Genomic DNA, 22,169 nt, shown 5'->3' with positions numbered 1-22,169 from the left:
TCTTCCTACCAAACAATGAAATAATGGGCAAAAGAGAAATGGCAGAAATTTATTAGACGTTTTTCAGAAATTCTCACAAATTACTAACTGCAGGACATGCAAATGGTGCAACAGAATACGCAAGGCAACCAGCAGATTACATGCTTTCAGTGTAAGAAAATCAATTACATGATTTATTGAATATTGTGTTTGGTTCTGTTTATGACATCTCAGGAAGAAATGCAGCATAAAACAACCACAAAAATATTTTAAGGGATAAAAAGCTTTCCATATTCAGTGAAACAAAAAGATTAGGATAGTTTAGTTCAGAATTGAGACAAATAAAATAATATTATATTAAATGATCCATCACATAAAGAAGATAGACTAGGTGTTCCCATTTAGCGTGTCTCAAAAAAAAAAAAAAAAGAAAGAAACCCAATGCATCATTACTTAAATCAGTAAAAAGAAAATTATTCCATTTAAAGTGTTTCCTGAAACAATCTGGCACTGAGATCAATAGGTCAGCTGGCTTCAGAAAACGATTAGACATTTATACATCGGATGAGACATTGACAGTTGTATTAGGTGGGGTAAATCCAAAGCTTCTCATTTCAGTGCTTAAACAAAGCATTAGCTAGTTGAGTTGAGAAGAAAACTCTCATTAGCAGATTATTCCTCTATCATCCATTTAGGAAGTTTGGGTGGAGGGATGGACAGGGCTGCTACTGGAATGGGAGCGCCAACCCACAGCCAGCACGGTTTCACTGCAGCACACTGCCTGGCACTACGCTGCGCGCAGGGTACCTGCCCCATGGAATGGTGCACCAGTGGTCAGTCTCTTCACAGAGCCCCTTCTCCCACTTCACCACATCTGACACACTGAAGAACCACAGAATACAAGACACTGTCTTAAAGATTCCTGGTCTATACTCTTCCATCCAACCTGCACCGCCTCTCTCTCTATGGCACCTCCCTTGTGTTTAGGATGTTACCTATATAAACCTTCCTTTGGCAAGGCCCTTCTCAAAGTTAATTTCTTTGATAACAACGTGATTCAGTATTTTTCTTTTTTTATTGGAACCTACTCTTTGCTTTGTGTTTTTAGTTTAATACAGCAAAATAACTAAATGTTGAAATAATACTAATATCCTGTTATCTCCCAGTGGTAAGGCCTTTCTCTTCTCCTCCTGCATTTTGTTTTGTCACTCTTGTTCCAGGCTTACATCTCAGCCCTGGCAACATTCTTTTGTGTTCATTTCTACGTTTTTACGACTATGCAGTCACATTTGATATTGGGCAACTGGGACCTCAGGGTATAGACGACCTGGGCCAAGTGACTGCGTGTTACGCTAGCACGTGTCTTGCAATGATCCATGCAAATCCCTAGCAATGCGTAAGTCAGATGGTAGCAATCACAAAGGTCAGGAAGCCAGATGGAAGTCTTACAAAAGATTAGTACTGTTTGAATGTTGTCATACTACAAGATAGAAGATGACAAAGGAATGATATAAAAGGGATTTTTCTCTACAACTAACCTAAACAAATTAACTATTGAAGTCACATGCGTTAGTAGCTTATGGTGGAAAATAGAAATAAAAGTAAGCCACATACTGATATCTCATTCACTATGTGGTGGAGCAGGTGCCTGGACAGGGCTTGAATCTTTGTAAAAACTCCTTCAGTTTGCCATTCCCCAGCAACCATCTCCTCCCGCTGCCTTTCACTCGGTGCAGTCATTTTGCCTTGTTCCTTGCATCTACGATCAAAGACAGACATTCTAATTTGAGGATCTCTTTGATAATCTTGAGATACTAGCTACAGGTAATTTTTTGGCCATCAAAACTAGTTCAAGCAGCTTATTCTCACTCAAACTACTCTTCTAATTAGTATGACATTTATTCATCCCAATAAGCTACTTTACCAGGCATGATGAATGCAAGAAATTTTAATCTGCAGTCATAAGCCGCAGCAGTGAAATGAGTGATGAGCTGTAAGTCAGAAGGTTAACGATATTATTGTTTACTAGTGTTGAAGTTAAAAAGAAAACAACAATGATGCTGTACAAGAGATATTCTTAGGTACTCCTTATGCTTTCCCTACAATCCATCCCCATAAAATGGGAAGCCACCGATGAGAATGCTATTAGGGATAAAAAGCACCATTATAGGTGAAATTTTAATCAGAAAAGGAATGAGCGGATACTGAAATTGTATGTTTTTAGCTTTCATAATAAGCAAGAATTTATTTTTTTACTTACTCAGATGAATAAGTGTTGTATCTGACTGTCTTTTAGGATAACACCCCCCAAACACTAGGACTGCGTTCTCTGTAGTGTCTCCATGTGTTACCCTGTACAGATTTCCCCTACACTATGCTGCTCGCAGAGCAGTATCAGTCAGAGTTAGGAAAAGATGCTATTCTGTAACTGCGCACAGGTTCTCACAGAGAACTCCGCTGTACAGACAAAACAAGGCTTCTGCTAATGGAGAGCCTTCTGCTTCTTTTTACCATTTGGTAGCAAAGTAGATTTACCATAATGGTATCAAATACAGCTACCTACATTATAAATGATTCACCAAGTATAAAATCTTAGTGTGCTCGTAACAGCAGTGTGGAAACAGCCCCAAAACCCAAGAAAACCGATACCTTACTTCATTTAAAACAATCAAGTTAGCAGTATCACAGCCCCTGGAAAATCTTCCAAGTCCACAACACACCACTGTTCCAGGCACCTTGGGAGGGACTTGGTGATGCAGCTGTATCCCTCCACGGTGACAGAAAAGGACTTATGGCACAACACAGGGCATCTAACAGCCAGTAATCATCTTTTTAGGCTACCAAAACCGACACGATATAGGGCAGGGAAAAAACAAACCAACCAACCAGTAATTTATTTTAGTCCACAAAATCTGATTCCGTTACTTAAAAATAATCCATACATGGAGGAGCCACGCAGTGAAGGCATCATTAAATATCATCAAGGACAGAATCAGAAAGGACATGTAACAGAAATTCTGTATTATTTTTTATCTTTACATTCAAGTACTGTTCTTTGCAGCTAGGGAATTTGCTCCATTTACTTCATGAGAGAAGAAATAGCCTTTATTTTCAAAGATAGGTGTTTAAACCTACCAAGTATGTAAACCACTGTAATTTTTACCCCAATGCTGTAAAACAATGAAAGGGAACGAAGGCATCGCTTACTGCTTCTGAGAAGGCTGACTTCACGCAGGCAAAACCCACCCTAAGCACCAAGCTGCTTTGTGGGCAGCAGGAGCATCCAGCTGCATCCAGCCACTTAAAAACCAGGGGTGGCTTATCACAAAGAGCACCAGCAGCCAGAGTGGAGCCTGGCGCACCCCTACTGCCCCCCTGCTCCGAGCCTGCCTGTGAGCCCAGGGTCCCCACGAAGCTGTTCCTTCCACCTATGAACAGCCATGCTGTTAGAGCGCTCAGATACTAATTAAGAGGCTGCTGATCATACTTGAAAATAACTAGCTTGAAACCTCGCCAGTACTCATTCATGGGTCAGGACGCAGTATGAAACAACAAAACTGGAGCACTGTAAACAAGCTCTAGCAAAGGAAAGGGAAAGAAAATCAACGCAAACGATTGTTTTCAGAAATAGTATTCTTAAATTCTTTCTTTAGTTCTTCTTTACAGATATAAAGATTTTCCTAAAGGAGCTGATTGCCAAACATAAATTTTGCTACTTGTGCTTGGCAGAATCCTAAAAATGCAAAGCTTTTTCTATCCAGAAAAAAACATAATGTGAATTTTCTAGACTTGTACCGCTGAGTCAATACTAATTTACAGGGATCTGATAGTAAAAGTAGAATCACGCTCATCTGAATTCTTTACCTTTCAAACAAGGTTTTTCTGACAGTATATTTTGTTAGCACACAGGACTGCTACGAGTCCACCATTGTGCAGGAAGGGATTTCACAGAAACCACCCTACGCCCAGGGCAATCACATTCTGTCACTGCCAACCCCAGTACAATACAAAAGGCTGCTATTACCTGCCCTCCTGGGGATTCTGGAGGGAGGTTTGATTCCTGCCATATGCAACACTGCCATTTTGAACTAAACTATTAACAACACTAAGAAACATTCTAATGTGGACTAAGAGAAACTGAGACACCTACTCCCCCATCCACGGAAGCAGCATCAAGTTGCAAGGCAGTAGCAGTACTCTTCCCACTGCTCCCTGCTGAGGCCCTGGGCTCATTCTCTATAGAAAGGTCAGGAGACATTATAAATACTCCATCAAATGAGGAAAATTGCTCAGGAATCTAAATCACTCTTCCCCAGTACTGCTTCCTCAATGCTATGCACAAGGAGGTGATGTGTATGCCAGGTCTCCCAAGTATGGTCCACAGAAGAGGCTACATGCTCTCTGCAGTACTTAATCTTGTAATTTATACAGGAAAAAAATCTGTACGGCAGATTTCAAGGTTATGGGCTCAAACTTGGCTTAATAACACATGGTGGCATATGTTTTCATTATATAAACAGTATATGGGATCCCAACTGTTAGTCAAATGGTGAATTGCAATCGTAATTGAACAGCTATGCCACAGTGTTACTAATTTCTTTTGCCCTCGTACTATTGGTTCTACTTTGCATTCTTTTAATAAAAATCGAGCAAATTAATTAAATTATCAAGTCTTCTCTGTAAAAGAAGCTGCTCGAACCTTTAATCACTAGTGACTTCTGTGAATCGTTATGAGCACTCTTGGACTGCTGTTCTCCAAAAGACAACACAACATTCCTGGAGCTTCACACTGGTGACAAACACAGTAGAAACAAACCCTTCCTACTCTTGAAATAGATTCCTCCATGTGTGGAGACCAGGTACTGTCCTTTTAAGTCCAGACTGTTAGCCAGAACTCATGATAACAGGGTGGTCAGGACTTCCACAAGCTTCTGAGGATCTTCGCTTCCCTCAGTGGAGTCAGGCAAGCCTGGTCTAAACTCTGTTCCCAGCGTACAATTGCACATAATAAATACAAAATATTTGCTCAAGCCTTTTTTCAATGTAATCAGTACCTCTGCTTTCAAATTTCCTGCTTTCCCTATTTACATTTTCTTTCAGACTACTTATAAAAAAACGCTTGACTAATTTTACAACAAAGATGAATACATAGCATCCCATGCCAATTCAGTAACAGCTTCCTACTCACAATCAGTTCCAGACCTATCGCCTATAGCCAGGCCTAATCCACATAATATAGACTGCATTTTTATCATTTTAGTTTCTTAATAACAATATAGCAAAATATGAAGTTCAATTAAAACATACTATATTTCAAAGTTAATTTAGCCTTTTGTATACTTGTTAAAGAAGAAACCCATTCATAGCTCACTAAAATTCAGCATCTGGAAAGAAGACGTACCAAAGGACGAGGAAGAGAGGATACATAGTTTTGCAAATACAATGAACTGATTTTTCATTTTAAAGCTATTTTAAAAAGCAAACCTTTTGGCTTGCAATAGTATCAGGCAGTTATTAAACAGAAAAAAGTGAGCAATTTGCATAAAGATTCAAAGTTTAATTTTTCAGATTTCCACAGGGATTTGTAAAAATATTTTTTGGCATAGTCAGAAAATTAATCACTATTAACTTTAGCTTCTATGGCTGTTTTAAGTACCCCCTACTCAAATAATTTCTCATTTAACAACCACTCAGAAAAGTGTCAGCTTTTTAAAGTCAGCTGTTTTAAAAAGCCTTTTGTTGAAATCAAGTACGTTAACACTGATCTCAAAGCCTTAATTTTCACAGAAATTGCAATATGTCAAACTCCATAAAGGCAGCAGAACTATGTTTGGATGCCAGAATACAGTATGTAAAAAAATAATACTAAATTACAAAATTTCAATAATAGGATATTTGTCAGCTGCTTATCATGTCTGTATGCAGTTATAAGACTTGGCCCCTGTGTTGCTTCATAGAAATACATTGAGAAACTGAAGCAGATTTGCTCTGCGCTGTGCAGGTTTCTCAACACAGATTAATACAAATTCTTTTTCTGCATAAAAGTATTTTTTTAATCCTTTTTCCTGTAGACAGAAAATAACTTCCTTACTTTCATATGCTATTGCAGGGACAAGAAGACTAAAGAGAAAAGTGGAGAGACACAAAAAAGCTAACAGCATTTCTCGGAATACCCTGGTTCTAAAGAGCAGCTTCATATAACCTGTCATTTACGTTCACCCCTCGTTCTGCCAAAGCGAGATATTGCCGTATAAAACAGAGCAGTGTTCAGCAGCCACCGCTGCGATAGAGCCGACCCGCTCTGCTGTAACCCTCCGAGCCCCCTGGCTGGTGTCGGGAAGCAGGTGCACAGCCAGTTCCAGGCGCTCCGTTTCAGCGGGGCTTCTGCTGCGCTCCCGTTGGCTGCCACTCTGCTGCCAACCCCGCTCGCTGCCTTGTGCCAAATGCAATTCAGTACCAACATACTGTACTTCTGTTCCAGCACAGCATTCTTCCAAGTCTGATATAATTCAACATGATTAACAAAAGGACGGTTTCATAACGCTAATTAGCATTGTGTAGTCAGAAGATAGACTGCAGGCCTATATCTCTAATGTCCTATGTTAAATTTGTTCTCTAGACATAAAAGACTGGTACATTAACCATGTCTTATTTTCACATTTTTCTTTTCAGAGAAGCCTGGATGAATCGTAATGCACACAGATAGTCTGAAACACTCAGCAGATGATTTCGCTTAAATCTCAAGTAAGACAAATTAGACGAGATCTTCAATCACTGCTTTGGGATGTGTGGGCGATGTATTACATTTTACAAGTAACAGCATTTGGAAAAATTCAGTTTTCACTCTTCAGCCACTGTACGCTTTTAATTGCACTCAAAAACTTGGGAGAAATAAGAACTGGAAAGGAAAAGAGCAGAAGAGAGACTTCACAGAGATAATGAGATGGCTGCTTGCTGAAATTAAGCAACATCATCTTTAATGGCTGCAGTGCTGAGCTAAAAAATGAAAAAAGCAAATTCCCAATATTGCCCGAGCATTCCCTTTTAGCAACGGAGCCGTTCTGTGGTAACTAGTTTAAAGTAAGATATGAAGCTCTAGCAGCAAGCTCGCTACTTGAGTGAGGGGTTTTATTTTATAGGGTGTGATGGAAGATCTAGTTTGAGGCTAAGTAATAAAAGAAATTCTGCCTCAAATCCCTGTGAACCTTTAATATTCCAGGCCCCGTAGACAAAGTAAAGTCCCAAAAGATCTCTGGAATCTTACTACTTGCTATGCTTATTAATTTCCTGGTGCACACCTTATTTTTACACTCTAAAAGTAAAGTGTAAAGAAAGAAATTAGTAAGACCTGTCAAATCATTTTTTTTAAGTCCAATTTCAATCTTCCCTATGAAAAATGTGATTCAAAAACTCTTGTAGTTATTATTGTCCAAGAATTGTATTTTTTTTAAGCTGTTTGGATGGATTTGATGTTATCCTGCAATAACGTTGTCTTGTAGATGCAAACATTGGACTGTTATATCAAGATTCAGCATTACTACTACTGCTAAATATACTCAAACAGATCCCAGGTGGGTACATCCTTTTCTTACAGTGGTAACAAAGTTAAGAATCTTATATGTTCAAGGTTACTCATCAGGTGGCTGGCTTAGAAGTTTTGCAAACAGAATTAAAGCACAACTGAGAGTATTATTTTCCTTCAATATTATTATAATATATGGGGATAAATGTAATACAGCAAGTATATGACTTTAATTGAAATGTACACTGTTTGTTGATATTGTCTCTTTCAGGTCCCCTTTTCTACCCATGAAAGTGATTCTAAAAATTGCTGTGCCAAAAACATTTTCAAAAGAGATTGAAATCACTATCTGAAAGTTAAGCGTAGTAGTATTTTAGGGGTTGAAGTCACACAACTAGTACCTTCTTTAAAAATACACCTGCATAGTTTGTATATTATAGTAGCAGAGAAGTATATGTTACACATATTTGTAAACACACACATAAAAAGGAAGAAATTCACAAGTATTAAATACGTCTGTATATTTCTGAGATCTACAAAAGACGTACGCATCACAGGCAGAAACCTAAAATAAGTGTGAGCAGATAAAAGAGGACAAAACTGAGAAGATATGATAAAAAAAAAAACAAAACACCAAACTATACTAGCAACGAATCCCAGGAACAATAATTCAGACAGCTGGCTTATCCCAGTGAAAGATGTGAATGTACCAAACGTTTCAAACATCACTCTATAGAAACCAGTCTCTCCGAACATAGCTAGCAATGATAGACTAAAACCCAGCTAGACACCTCTGGGTACCTATTGCAGCTGACTCCATGTGAGGTTATATGGCTTTGCCCACAGCCATTGTTTTAGGAACGATTCCTACTGTTGCCTTTGCAGTGGGTGTGCTGTACCAATGCCAACACTGGGAATATTTCACCACTATACCACTGGAAATATTCAAAGCAAAATTTTAGCCCATGGTGACTGTGCGCAGTGCCGGCTGTTTCTGTAGCACTTTGGCTGGTACGGGTGGCTGAAGAAGGTTCTTTTTTGTTTAGTATTTAGTAAAATACATGCAGCCATACAGACCTACACATCATTTATAAAGTTCCAATAAATAACTTCCAACACAGAAAATTCAATCCAGCTTTTAAATAAGCACTTTAAAACTTCAATTAATATTTTGTGGAGAATTAATACTTTGTGGACACAAACACATGCAATTTATGGCAATTTATTTATTTTAAAGAGGAGGAGGAGGAGGGGAGAGGTTAATAACACTACGAGCAAGGAACTTCCAAACCCAGTTCTAAAATTATCTTCAGCTTTGATAAATCAACAAACTCTATCCCCCCGCCCCTTGCCTATTTCTAAAATCTTTCTTCTTTCTCCTCTTCTTAGACTGTTTATGTGCTTAATCTGATCAAAATTCTTTATGGATGTCAAGGGGATAAATACTGCTATTAACACCTACTAGTTTCCATTTGCTTTATAGAAATGGGTGCATTACATTTTGAAGCATTATATACACTATTAGGTATTCACAGAATGCACTATTACTGAGAGACAATATGCAGAGGAAGAAGAGGAGACAAAAACATTTTTTGCATTAACAGGAGGATCCTCCAAGTGGTTTGCAGTGTGCGCTCCAGGGCCATTCCATTGTTCTACAGTGCTAGTATTGCAAGCAGAAGACATTTAACTCTGCTTCTTCCAGGACCAAAGAATAAAGGCAGGGAATCAGGTGGTTATCCAATGCAGGTAACAGATTTCTACCTAGCAATTTTCTGCGACTTAAATGTAAATGATGCATGAAAAATGTATTCTTACTAAATGTTAACCACAAGCATTGTAACAGAAAAGTAGGGAACATGGCAACGATCTCTGTGTTTTGCCGTCACCAACAACTGCAGCCCTACAGCCCCGAGGAGCCTACAGTTCCTTCCAGTCAGTGACCAAATTAATAGAGAGCAAGTGCAGCTTCAGAGAAATTATGGGTACTTTATTATGTGCATTCAGAAAGAGACAGCTATGAAGCATTGCCTTGCTAAATGTTATAAAAGTTCTTATAAATATTCATGTGCAGCATTTGTACTCTAAGCATTTAATCATTTCTTTACAAGAAAGGAATGGGGGGAAGGGGAGAGGAAAAAAATTACTGTTTCCTCAGTTCCAAAGAGTTCAAGGCAACAGAAAAGACTTTTGCACAAGTGCTCTATAAATTAGACAGGACCAAACCCAGAAACTTACAAACAAGAGAATTTTTTCAGATTATTATTTTTTTTTAATTACATCTGAAATTTTAAAATTGTTTGCAGGTACTAAACTAATGATTTTTCGATGATTTGCATTGCTTGAATTTGAATTTTGATCATTTGAATTTTTATGTCATTAGCTTTTGAAAAACAAGATTGATCTGTTGCTTCCGACATTTGCATGAAGACAGATGTAGTTGGCTGTGTTTCTCTGCATTTTTCAAAACCCCATTGTCAAAGTTGTACCTCACATCACAGCACCAGATAAATACGGCTGCTTGGCAATGGCAAGGCATTGTGCAACTCAGAAACTTGATCCTTCGATACACAGCTGTTGTGAGCTAAAATAGCAAGACTGAAAATCCTGCCATCGGCCCTTGAAAGCACTGCATTTCTAACCATATTCTATGGCGTGCGGCCTCTTGATTAAGCTTCTCTGACTTAAAGTTTATCAATACTACTGTGAATTAATATAGATTACCATAATACATGCTGACAATACAAAAGCCTCTTCACAAGTGGTTTGTGCACAAAAGAGAAAAGATATTGCAAACCAGCTTTGAAATAAAATTATAACCCTAATAAAAAAGCTAAAAGATGTAGTGTAACAACATCTGAACTCAGAAATCACATAAGCAGAGACAGAGGGACTGGCTTAGACCACCTGCCTTGCTGGGACCCTGCCCCAAGCCAGACCGAGGTAATCAACTCTCTGCCTCTGACATTCCTTTCCCCACCCTTTTGTACCAGGAAAGCAGCTCTTGTCCGAGAAACACATGTCACACTATAGCATTGGGTTTGACTATTTTTGCAGTATCTTTTCAGATACTACACTCTGGACATACCTCCCCATTCAAGATGCTATAGCTAGAGGAGAAAAAAAAAATAAATCTAAGGGGAGGCTTATTAATGTAGATCCAACTCCTTCACACATACCTTAGTTGGCAAGTAGACCTAGTGCTGGCTGAACAGGGTGGTACAGCAGCAGTAATAGCAGAAGAGGCTTATTGCTACAGTACTTTTGGTTCCCTCTTGTATCAGTCAAGTCAGATTGCTGTCATGTGTACCTGACTCTGCTCTCAGGTGTATTGGACAAGTCTCAGTGGAGATTATTGCAGGCACATACCGTGTTTCGAAATATAAAGCAAAATAAAAAGTGGTGCTGCCTTTTACTTCCCCCCAGGAAAACTGCCTCTTGCAAATGGTTTTATCATTTTCATTATATCCTGTTTGATTTGCTTTACCATCTTGACTGGAACAATAGCTAAGACATAATAGAAAAAGATTTTTCCACAGGCTTGTTCTAATTACATTAAATCTCAAGTGAGATAGGACATTTAAATAAGAAACAACAACTGCAGAGTCTGAGATAATAACATAGCAAGATACTAGGCTTTTTGAGAGTACCGTTAAAATGATGCATTAAACATTACGGCGTACTCCAATCACGTTTCAACACGAAAGCCATTTCTTCTGTGGCACACCGCTGCAGAAAGAGGTTAGTAGTTACTGCAGTCAGTGTTCAACTCTGAACAATTAGGAAACATTATCCCTCATGCTGGAAGTTACAGAGATCTTTGTAACACGAACTGTGAGACACCTGCTTAAACTTCTGCATGAGGTGAGGCAGTTGGGAATGAAGGGTCACTGTAGGATTAATCACCTCATGAAGCCCAACGTAGAGCTGAGGCACGGCTGAACTGCTCCTGGATTTTGTTGCAAGTTGTACCTTTAGCATTTTGTCATGATACCTGAATTATCTTTTAACGTGCTTGGAAAACGTATCATCTTTAGATTGCTGAAAATCACTGGAATATAAACATGCTAAATGGAGACTGTGGCTATGTGGTCTATAAACTCGGTGAAGCCTGTCATAGTCCCATAGTTTGTGCATTTAATGTTTTAAGCCACCGCGCAGCTGTGCTTCCGTTATTGGTGTTATGGGACCCTGCAGCAAATCCCCCTGCTGGAAACCAAAACCGAAGAAAGGGAACTTATGTGGGGAGGGAAGGAACTGAACTACTCCCCCCGCCTCCCGTCCCTTTGGCTAAGTGCTGGCCCAGGCTAAAGCGAAGGAGAAGGGTTGGCCTGTGGGAATGGGGGGAGCTCAGTTCATCAATTCCCTTTGCTCGCAGCTAGTTACTAAACTGACTAACATCAAACCATTTATAAGTGACTCACTAGTGTCTTGTTAGAACCAAAACAGTTATGTACTACAGATTTGGAGATCAGTTACTTATCTGTTCAGCTGTTTTTCTATAGTCGTCACAGTAAACTTTCAAGGAAACTACCTAGATACTGAGGATTAAGAGACTTACTTTCAGTCAATAAACAGAATCTGTGATTCTAAATTCCATGCTTCGAGAATATAAACTTTCACAGCAGCAGTTCAGTAAGTAAAGCATTCTTGTCTAAATAGCAAAATGTATATTAATTCTCTATTAAAAATATAATCAAGTACACAAAATCAAAAAGTTTATTTCGGCACACAAAATAAGATTTCTTGTATGTATATTCTACACTTCAGGCTTGCAAGACTAAAAGTGCTCTTATACACTAATTACCTATGTTTGTCTAGTGAGCAATGCCATGGCACTGAAAAATGATTGCTCACATTCAGAAAGTTGAGAAGTAACACTTATATGACCACATTGCAAAAACATTTTCAAAATGCAGCTCAGAGATACCTGCACAGCCACTGCTGGACATGTCTGTCTGAATAGATCTAAATCTGAAAGGAAGACACAAAGATGAAGGTGATCAGTAAAAGATGCATGCGGATATTACTACCTATGAAAATATTTAATTTGCATTTAATAAAGAAGAAGGAATTTAAGTTGTACATCTTTATCAACTATTGGTTTTGTTCACTTCCTTTTGGCCCTTATGCTTATAAGACATTTGTAAACTAAAAGTAGTTGAAGATGCTCACCTTCACATACCCTCACCACTTCTCCTGTACTGGCTCTGCTGTTCTCCTGACACCTCTGAACCAACTCAGCTGTCAAACTGCAGCAAATCAACCTGTGGATGGGGAGGAAGAGTAATTTTCTGCCAGGCCAGCAAGTTGAATGGGCTTGTGAAGATAAGAAATAAGCACCAAACATTCAGCCCCAGAGGGGACAACGCTGGCTGGCCAGGAGCAGCAGTGGAGGGGACAACGCTGCATGGCCAGGAGCAGCGGTCAGGTGCTGTTGTAGCTCTGTTACCCTCCGCACCCCAAGAAGTACTGGTCAGTTGAGATTTCAGCAGATGAAGAGCAGCAAGCTTTGCGTGGACATCGTGGCCTACAGACAGGTATTGTTCTGAAGCTCTTGGGCTCACATTGACTGACTTACTGTGTTGCATAAAACCTTTCCATTCTGCTCAAGTATCTTTCTTCAAAAGAATACTTCCGTCATTTAAAATTACGGGAGCAGTCTGTCATAACCTGTGCTGCAAGGGCCACATCAGCACCGCTCTTCTGTCCAACAGATTCCCTAGGGCCAAATGTTTTCCTTGGGAACTGTGAGTGGCTCAGGGAAATCACAAAAGACTTAACCTTGTTATACCTGTTCTCAAGATACAGACTAGTGTTCTTCATGTGGGGCTACGGACTGGTGTTACCTATATACAGATACTCCTAAAATAATCATGTCAATTGCCTTTTTTTTTTGGGCACAGTTTCTGGCATATACCTTCCACGTTGGATATCACTGAAATACCAACGTGTAATTTTACACGCAAACTAAATAAAAGGCTATTTCTTCCCCAAAGAAAGTAATAATTTGAAAACTTGTAGTCTTAATCATAAGTTGAAATAAAGGCTGGTAACAACAGAGGCTGCACAGGGCATAGGTCAGGATGACCTGAGCACTGAAGAGAGGAAGCAAGATGAGGAGTGCTTCCTGAAGCTAGGGCATCCATAAAAGTGAACGCCAGTGCTTCAGTGCTAGTAATTCAGCAGCATAAGGACAAAAAAAGGGAGACTTCAACAAATTGGATGTGATCTATTGCACTTTCAGTGCTGTTTCCTATGGCTACTGAATTACTGAATCTTCATTGACTGTTTTATGTCACATGCACTCCTGATTTGCCATCGAAGTTTCTTCCTACACAGGCTGGTGGTCTCTCATTACGACCAAGATTTACTGAGCACAGATTTCAGACTTTATTGAACCCACTGTGCTTTCTAAAGATCCACCTTTTCTTCCAATCAACTGAAATAGTACTTTTTAGCTATGTCCTGGTGGTTTTGGTTTTGGGTTGGTTTTCTTTTTGAGACCTATAATGCATATTTCTCACTCAGACCTCAAAGGATGTTAATAAGATTTATCCGCACAGTGTCTCTCACTATTTGCCCCCTTTTAATTCTTTGAGATACAAGTACTTTTATGTTACAGGAAATGAGGACAACAGAAAGCTGCAGATCCCATGAATGTAAAAATTGTCTTGAAGGCATGGAACAATTCAGCCCTAATTACAGCCAGCTGGAGTCTGCTCTCTTTGCAGTGATACTTAGATAATTAACCAAATACTGACTGATGCAAGATTCAAGTATGTCACTGCCACTCAGATATTCATGGTTAATTTTTGTGTCCATCACTGAAATAAAGCTTAAAGGATATTATCAGCTCAAGTCTTGAAAATCAGTGACACATGGTCATACAGTTAGGCAAGGATTATTTTTCCTTCAGTGAGCTTGGTGCTATCTTTCTTTAGCTATGGAAGAAATGTCTTTTCCATTAAAAAGCTCATAAATTTTGATTAATTTAATACTTGTATATTCACTCAGTTTAAACTTAAATACACTGAAGCCACAACACTGATGTAATAAAATAAACCCCAAAATGTTCCAAATGGCATTATACGTGTTCATGTCTCACAGCATACCATCTTTAAATTTGTAGGTTTGTGTTTCTTCCTAAGTAAGCTTTATATGGATGCTGAAACCAAGTAGCCCTATGCCAAAAGTCAAATATACTGAATTGACTGCCAATGCACATACTCTGAAACTATTACAAAAGAGGATGGCAGAGATAGTGCTCAAGAAATGTTTGGAAGGCAAAACTGCTAATGCATCCTTCCTTCTGCTTGGAATTAAATGCATTTTTAAATTGTTAGGTACCTGAATTGTATTTGCAGCAAACCCCAAATCTGACAGAGGAAGTCAGTAGAAACAAGTGGAAGTTGTCTTCCCCAATTCTATTTTCAGCAGTCCTTTCCCTGAAAATATGAATTTTTAGATAGATTCAATCCCTCTGACTGGTTATACAGCTAGTTAGTGCTGTGCTGATCAGGAGAAAACATTTTGTCACTGCTTTTTATCAAGTGGTAGCTCCTGCGACTTATTTCTAGTTACTAGCTCAAGAAATCTACTGTGAAAAATTTGAAATATTTCAACCTTGTAAAGATGTTTGTAAAAAGAGCAAGACACCCCAGAAGTTCTTGGTAAAGACACAGTGCAACAAGAAACGTAACTAATCAGTAATTATTAGATCTTGGGGAGGGCTATAAAAAGAAGAAAAACTTCACGCAATTCAGTAGCATACTTAGTGTTCTTAAAAAATCTGGGTGTGGAGGCAAGAATCTAAAGAATCTGGAATAGCGATCCTTTTCATTTTGTGTTTTATTTGTCCTCCCACCTTCTTATCTAGCATTGAAAAATAAACAATCCCAATTATGTTTGCACACTGCCTAATGTACTCCTTCAGTAGGAAAAGTCTGAATTTTGTTAAATATCTTTGGAATGCCACTGCAACGCAAATCACAAAGTGTCACCACAACAGTGAAAGTTAAACTGTAACCTGCAGTTTTTCTCTGGAGAATACACAGAATTTTTATTACCAGAAATGGAAAGTAATGAAATAAAAATAAATGCTTAGCAGAAAATATAGGTTAACTCACATAAAGAATGACATATAAGACACTGCTTAAAAACAAAGCAAGCCAGGTATTTTTGGAATGATTTTGAAGTCCATTAAACCCCTTACCTATTCATCTATGAAGCATTTCTGCTTAAAATATATATATGCTAATGTTCATACTTAAGATAGTGATGGTTGGGCTGAAAAAAAAAATCCTGCTTTGTAAGAACAAAGGAAGACAGACTATGCATCATCAGCAATTGTTTCTGAAAGCAGTTTCAGAGAGTTATACTGAAGAGAGTTAAGGAAATTGGTGTCTGAAAGGAAGAGTTGCATTCTGGATGAATTGCTAAGAAACCCTTTGAATCTGAGAAGCCTCCAAATATCCCTATTAAAAGGGATAAAAGGTGAGTGTTAAAAGGTGAGATAAGAGATGTTGCTGAAGCAACCCAGGGTAGGTCACAGCAATGTATGGGGAGGGGAGGGGAAGGGGGGGAATGTGAGTCTGCCCAGACCCTGGGGATAGTGGGGCTACCTGCGCTCTGCAGAACACCAGCAGCTTCCAGCAGTTCAGACGCACACCCTGGTGACTGCACTACGGAGAGGGCTGCGCTGCAAGAACTGAAGCCATCCTCACGCAGTGTGCAGCGCTGCTATCTTACTTCTGTTTCTCAGGTGTATTTTTAGATGTGGCTGCTTTCTGTTCTCTCATTCCCTCACTCTGCTCGTGATATTAACAGACAGGCCACAAGTATGATATTTACATAGTCGCCCATATGCCATTTCCTATTAGGCAGAGTATGCAGCTAACGTAAAAACTTTGATTTACAGGCTGTAGCAAAAAAATAGCACCGATACCATAGGCTATAACTCTTGGGTATCTGGACAGCGCTTAAAAAAAAAAATAAATCTTTTTATGGCAACTACATATGTAATCTTTTCCAACTCAATACAACAGTTACTCATACAAAATTATTCTTGCTTGCAGCATGTTCAAGTGTGTTGATTATCTTTTTCAACCCTAGAAGTCGATCATTTTCTTAATTAGCAGAATCTGAAATGTGTTCAGGTTTTCGTGTTTTTTTTTTTTTTTTTTTTTTTTTTTTTTTTAAAGAATAGGAGTGTGTTTCTTGCCAAGACCACATCACATAATAACAGGCTAGAGAAGAATGAAAGAACCCAGCATGAAAAACACAATCTAATTATCACCAACTGAACAGCTGATAAATGAAATGACAAAGTAAAATACACTAGTTTCACATGATGAAAATTAAGGGAGGGTGAATTTGTTATGAATATTGAACAAATGAAAATTGGAGACCTCACCATAAGCAAGGCCTTTTATCCCCCCGTCACTGAAAATCTACTGCTCCCGCAGTAAGCAGTCTGCCATCCCAGCACAAAAAGAGCTGGAAGATGCGATGCCCAGCAGCAGAGTTGTTTTGATGTAAAATACAGGAGCCTGTTCAAAATGAAGAGCAGTGCTAGTTTGGAGCTTTACAAACTTCTGAGATGATTTTTCCATTTTGCCTGTCCCGCTTATTTGAAGTTTCCAGGGACAGCCATCACACCAGCATGAATTTAACAAACACCAGCATCGGTCTCCTTTTATCAGATGAACTGACAAGGACAATATTTTTGACATGCCTGTGATGGGACAGATTTCATAGGTAAGTGAAAATGGAGACTAATACAAGCTAGTGAAAAATCAGAATTGCCCTTTGGAAAGAATTGCACGCAGGGACATTTAATAAATATTTTTATGTTACTGTTGCTTACTCTGTCAATGTTTCCATTTTGAATCATCACCTTCAGACATTTAAACCTCAACTGAAAAAGCCTCGTTGGACCTGAAAAACAAGCAAGTCAGATCTCAGGGGAAGAACAAAGCCTTTTCTTAACCCTCTCAACCCAAACACAACCTGAATTTAATATCTTTAGCTAATTTTAAAATAGAGCTAAAAAAAGTGGGGTTTGAATCTTTCAGTAATTGAAGTTCAGATGTTCCCCTGTCTCTTTCCTGGTTTAGCGATATAATTCTGTGATTCTTACAACACTACTGGGGAAGGCAGCTGCCCGCTCTGGACAAGAAGCACGCAGAACACAGGGCCTGCACTCCCAATGCTTTTTCAAACCATACATACAAAGTAATTGATACAGCAGTGGCAGTTTGGCAAACTGTTCAGGCACGCACAAAAGAAATCCAGTGTAGAAATGTAAAATCATTAAAGGAATATTTTTATGGTTATTATATCAAAAATACATTTAAGGCAATAGCCCCTCCCTGTCTTCTGCTGGTACCTAGCTTTATCTACAGTACACGTCAATCACACCAGACTCCACTTCAGTGCCAGTATTTTACGTTCCTTCCGTGCTGTAAGTGCCAAGCCAAAGAGAAGAAACAAAGGCTGCTGTTGTTCCTGGAAAAAAAATGGGTTCTGCAGGAATCAGTGGGCAGTTTGCTTTCATGCACATATAGGCCCGCATTCTGTACGATGAGTTAACCTATGCAAACATGCTTCTAGTGTAATGTCTTTCCAATGGAAAGTGTCCCTACAGAAATGTGTGTGGGTACTGCACGTGGGAGAGGAGGTCGATAATAGTTTCAGAAAAATTGCTTCCAATGGTAAATTACTGTGTGGCTGGAGAAGCGGGCAGGCTGGTGAGCAGAGGTGTGTTCAGCTGCCTACAACCTTCCATTGTTATTGAGAAGGTGGTGACTTCCTCATCATTGAATCTTTCCCCTTATTTTGCTCTTCCTTCCTGATGATAAATGCACTTTTTATTGTTCTAACCAATTCAATGTTACTTTTAGAAATTTTATCACTCATTTAGATTTCACTTGGTGAGTCAAGCGGAAAAAATGTGTTCTCAAGCTGAGAGAAAACCCTCCCATTTGCAATCCCTGAGCCAAGAGCACCTCCCATGCAACATCCTCCAGCTGTTCTCAGAGACAGAAAGAATCTGTTCACGTGGCATCCTCAATCAGTTCCCACCTAGGCTGGAGCATCTCCAGCAGGAAGGAGATCTGCTCAAAACAGCAACCCCTGGCTCTTCCCAGGCCTCCTCCTGCACAGCTCACCCAGCACCTCCACAAACCACACAGACCTCTCCATGTTCAGCCTGCTAAGAACTTCCAGTGCCAGCAGAGAAATCTATCACATAGTATTGCTACTCCTGTTCCAGGGCCACTGCTTGTCACTTTTATCAGCTAAATAATAGTAATTTGAATACAGCAACAATTATGGGAACCTATTTCCTCAGCTGAAGCCATTATCCCTGGTAGATTTATAGTTACTGCTGTTTTGACAAAGGCTGTATGTGCAAAGAAGTTGCTCTGCCAGGCAGCAAGGTACAAAGTAACAAACAAAACATCACCTTTCAGTTTTCTAAGAATTTTTCCTCTAAAACGATGACGGTTGTAAATTATTTGTACCTTCTCCTAACCCGCTGAATAAAGACATGCCAAGGTGGTACATATTCCTTAGTACGAATGAGTAAGAGCTTGTGATTAGTACTGCTTTTTAGCTTGTCCTGCTAATATTTCTGGGCTCCTAAGTGTCTTGTAGAAATGTGAAAGCACACTAAAGTGCCCCAGCTCCACAGCTTTTGCAAAATAAAGACATGAGAACTGGAAGGGTCTTCTCTTGTTCCCATTAGACACGTCAATGAATTGGAGATCTATAAGCATATGTGCACACACTCAACGAGAATGGACCACAGAAGTAAGAACAGAGAAAAAACATTAAAGAGAGCACAGCAAATTTGAAAACTGGAAAGAAGAAAAACATTTTTCTTGTAAGTCCTTTTTGAGCTTCATTTGTCACCACTGCAGTTGAATGGAATGTGCAAGCCCTCCTTCCCTTCTTGCCAATACAGTAGGAGAAATAAAGACAATATACAAGCAACTCTGGCAACAAACCAGACAACCGGTAAAGATAGGAAACCAGTTAGGGAAAAACCCCACCAGTCTAATGACCAACTGATGCATCGGCCAAAGCTCTAAGTTTGTGGTTGGGAGGCTCCTTAAGTGCTGGCCTGACTGTGCTCTCACAAGAGATATAAGCAGCCTTAGTATGGATTTCAAATAGGAAGAGTCACATAGATGTTGAACATTTTCTAAAATCCTGCCTTTATCCCTCACAGAAATTAGGATAGAATTATCCTAGGGCACTAACAGTTCTCCCATTAAAGTTTAAGACAGCCTATGATACATGGGTGGAATAAATACCTTACTTAGACTGGGTACTGGAGAACAGCTGTACTTCTAAGGTTCAGAAATGCAGTACTAATTTTTCTACCAAAAGTCATATAAAAATACTGTCAGACCTGTTCCATCTCCTTCTCAAGAACAGAGGGCAGTATAAGAAGGAACAATTATAAATGTCTGAAAGCCTGAATTCTTAACATTTTTGAAACTGTAGCAAACAAAACCACAACACATACAGATTTCTTTTTTTTTATTCATGCCAAATGGAAGACAGGTGGAGATATGTCAGTTTTGATATATGTAGTTACATTACTGTTTTCTACCAGTGTAACCAAACTAAGGAAAATTCCATTGTCCACAGGTTCAGCGAGGCTTTGAGAAGTGCATAAAGACCTTCTTTTACTCTCTTCTCTCAAGAGATTGAATCATCATCTTGGACTACTAAAGGTGTGGTAATTTCTGCACACCCCCCCCCACACCCCCACCCCCCCCGGGTATCTTGGTTGGTTATACTTCACCCACTTTTACAAAGGGACAGAGCATACAATGGGACAGCGAGGAGAAGCCAGGGTCTTTGCAGGGGGCTTGGACTAGATGACCTTTAAAGGTCCCTTCTAACCCAAACTATTCTATGATTCTACTCACACTTCAAATTTTAAAAAGTAGCCCATTTTTGTATTCCTGACTATTACGCTGACCTGGTGAAGACATAGTACAGGTCTCAAGTATAAGATAAAGGTATTTTACACATTTCATAGCTGATTATGAACAGATGAAAGGCAGAGAACAGGATAAGCAAGTAAGAACAGCAAAGAAGAAAATGGAAAAAGAAAATATTTTTTCAAGGAAATATTGATCGTTAGCAGAAATGAGCAACCTTCATAGTCTACTGTGTAAGTTTGTCTTTTAGTGTGTTTCATAAGTCACACAAATTACTTACCATATAACTAAAACCAGTTACAGAGATGGTTCTACAACTTGTTCCAAACTGCAGTTTTGCTAGGTGTTTGGTAGGAAGAGAATTACTAGCAGTAATAGCAAGATCTAATTTTGTTTTTCAGTGCTGAAGAGATGGTAGTTGAAATTTCTTCCTGAGGGTTCATTTCAAGTAAACCAGCAGATACTAAAATTCCAACTTCTTGCTAATAAATGAAACTCATAAAATGACAGATTCATCCAACATTTGGCTCTTGTAAGATTACTCCGTTTAAACTCTGGTGTTAGTAAAACAATATCCTCTATATTCCATATAAATTATCTTATGATACTGTATTAGAAAAATAAAAATGTCAGAAAAATTAGTTACCACTTAAGTTTGAGGCATTTCGTCCATTCTAACGTCAACAGTTGGCTTTGCAAAACCTTCTGCAGCTACTGGCAATAAATCCTGCTGAAAATTTCAAAACTTCCTACTTCTCCAGACAAATTCGATTCACTCCCTTCTCTTCATGACTGCTGGTCAGGACAGCAACATTTTCTGTAAAAGACAGACAATTATGTTATTTCAGACAAACTTCGAATCATTGTTAAATTTCCTTCTTTAGTGATCTCCTGATCTCTTAAATGCTACAAAGAGCTACATAAAAAGACACCTGAATTCTTTTCAGAATCCTGGCTGCATAGCTGGCACACCAGACTCTTCCTCCTCTTTAGCGTTCAAATTTCTTTTCTGGACCCCAGGAGCATACTGCTACAGTCTCCTTCTAATTTTATCTGCTGTATAGCCACACAACTAGCTTTGCAATAAAAGCAGGGGTTGGAGCGCACGTACTTAAGCACACCTGTAGAAGCGAGCTGGTATAATTAAGGACTTTTCCCAGTAAAAAGAACAGGAAACCTTAGCAATTGTCTTATTTTTAATTACAATTTCCAAACTGTCGTGGTTTAGGCCAAATCCACCACTGGGGACCCGAGGGACCCCAGACGGGACCGACAGATGCTCCCCTCTACCCCTCTACAAAGAGAGAGGCAGAGGATGAAAAAGAGACTTACGAGTTTAGAAGAAACTAAACTACTTTAATGAAATATTAATAATAAAATAAAAAGAAATAATGAAAAATATATACAAAACCGTATCAAGCTCCCGAGATGACAATCACGTCACCAGCTGGCACTGGGGCAGTCCCAGGCTGGACTCAGTGACGGATGGGAACTGGATTCCGGATCTGGAGTCAGGATCGGGATTACAGGCAGACAAACAGAGTCCTCCTCAGACGTCAGCCATTGAAGGAAGAGCCCCTGACCCTTTGATCCCTCAGCTTTTATATAAATATAAAGAATGAGCTAGGAAAAAAAATGAAAAAAACTACAGCTACAGCTATTACATCTTTTAACAGAACAAAAGCACACAGGTTTATGTTACTTATGTT

General features: G+C 39.1%; 1 protein-coding gene across 1 annotated transcript in view; it reads right to left on the bottom strand.

The window, feature by feature from the left end:
• Positions 1-21,172, bottom strand: part of PEAK1 (pseudopodium enriched atypical kinase 1) — a 62,457-nt gene extending 41,285 nt beyond the window's left edge. The window contains exon 1 of the mRNA XM_082489066.1: positions 21,107-21,172. The gene's annotated coding sequence lies outside the window, so the exon portion shown is untranslated. The remainder of the gene's footprint in view (positions 1-21,106) is intronic.
• Between the last annotated feature and the right edge of the window lie 997 nt (positions 21,173-22,169).

Source organism: Vanellus vanellus (assembly GCF_965231255.1).
Source record: "Vanellus vanellus genome assembly, chromosome: 11".
Taxonomy (NCBI): domain Eukaryota; kingdom Metazoa; phylum Chordata; class Aves; order Charadriiformes; family Charadriidae; genus Vanellus; species Vanellus vanellus.
The sequence above is the reverse complement of the archived record's forward strand: the minus strand, read 5'-3'. Positions and strand labels throughout refer to the sequence as shown.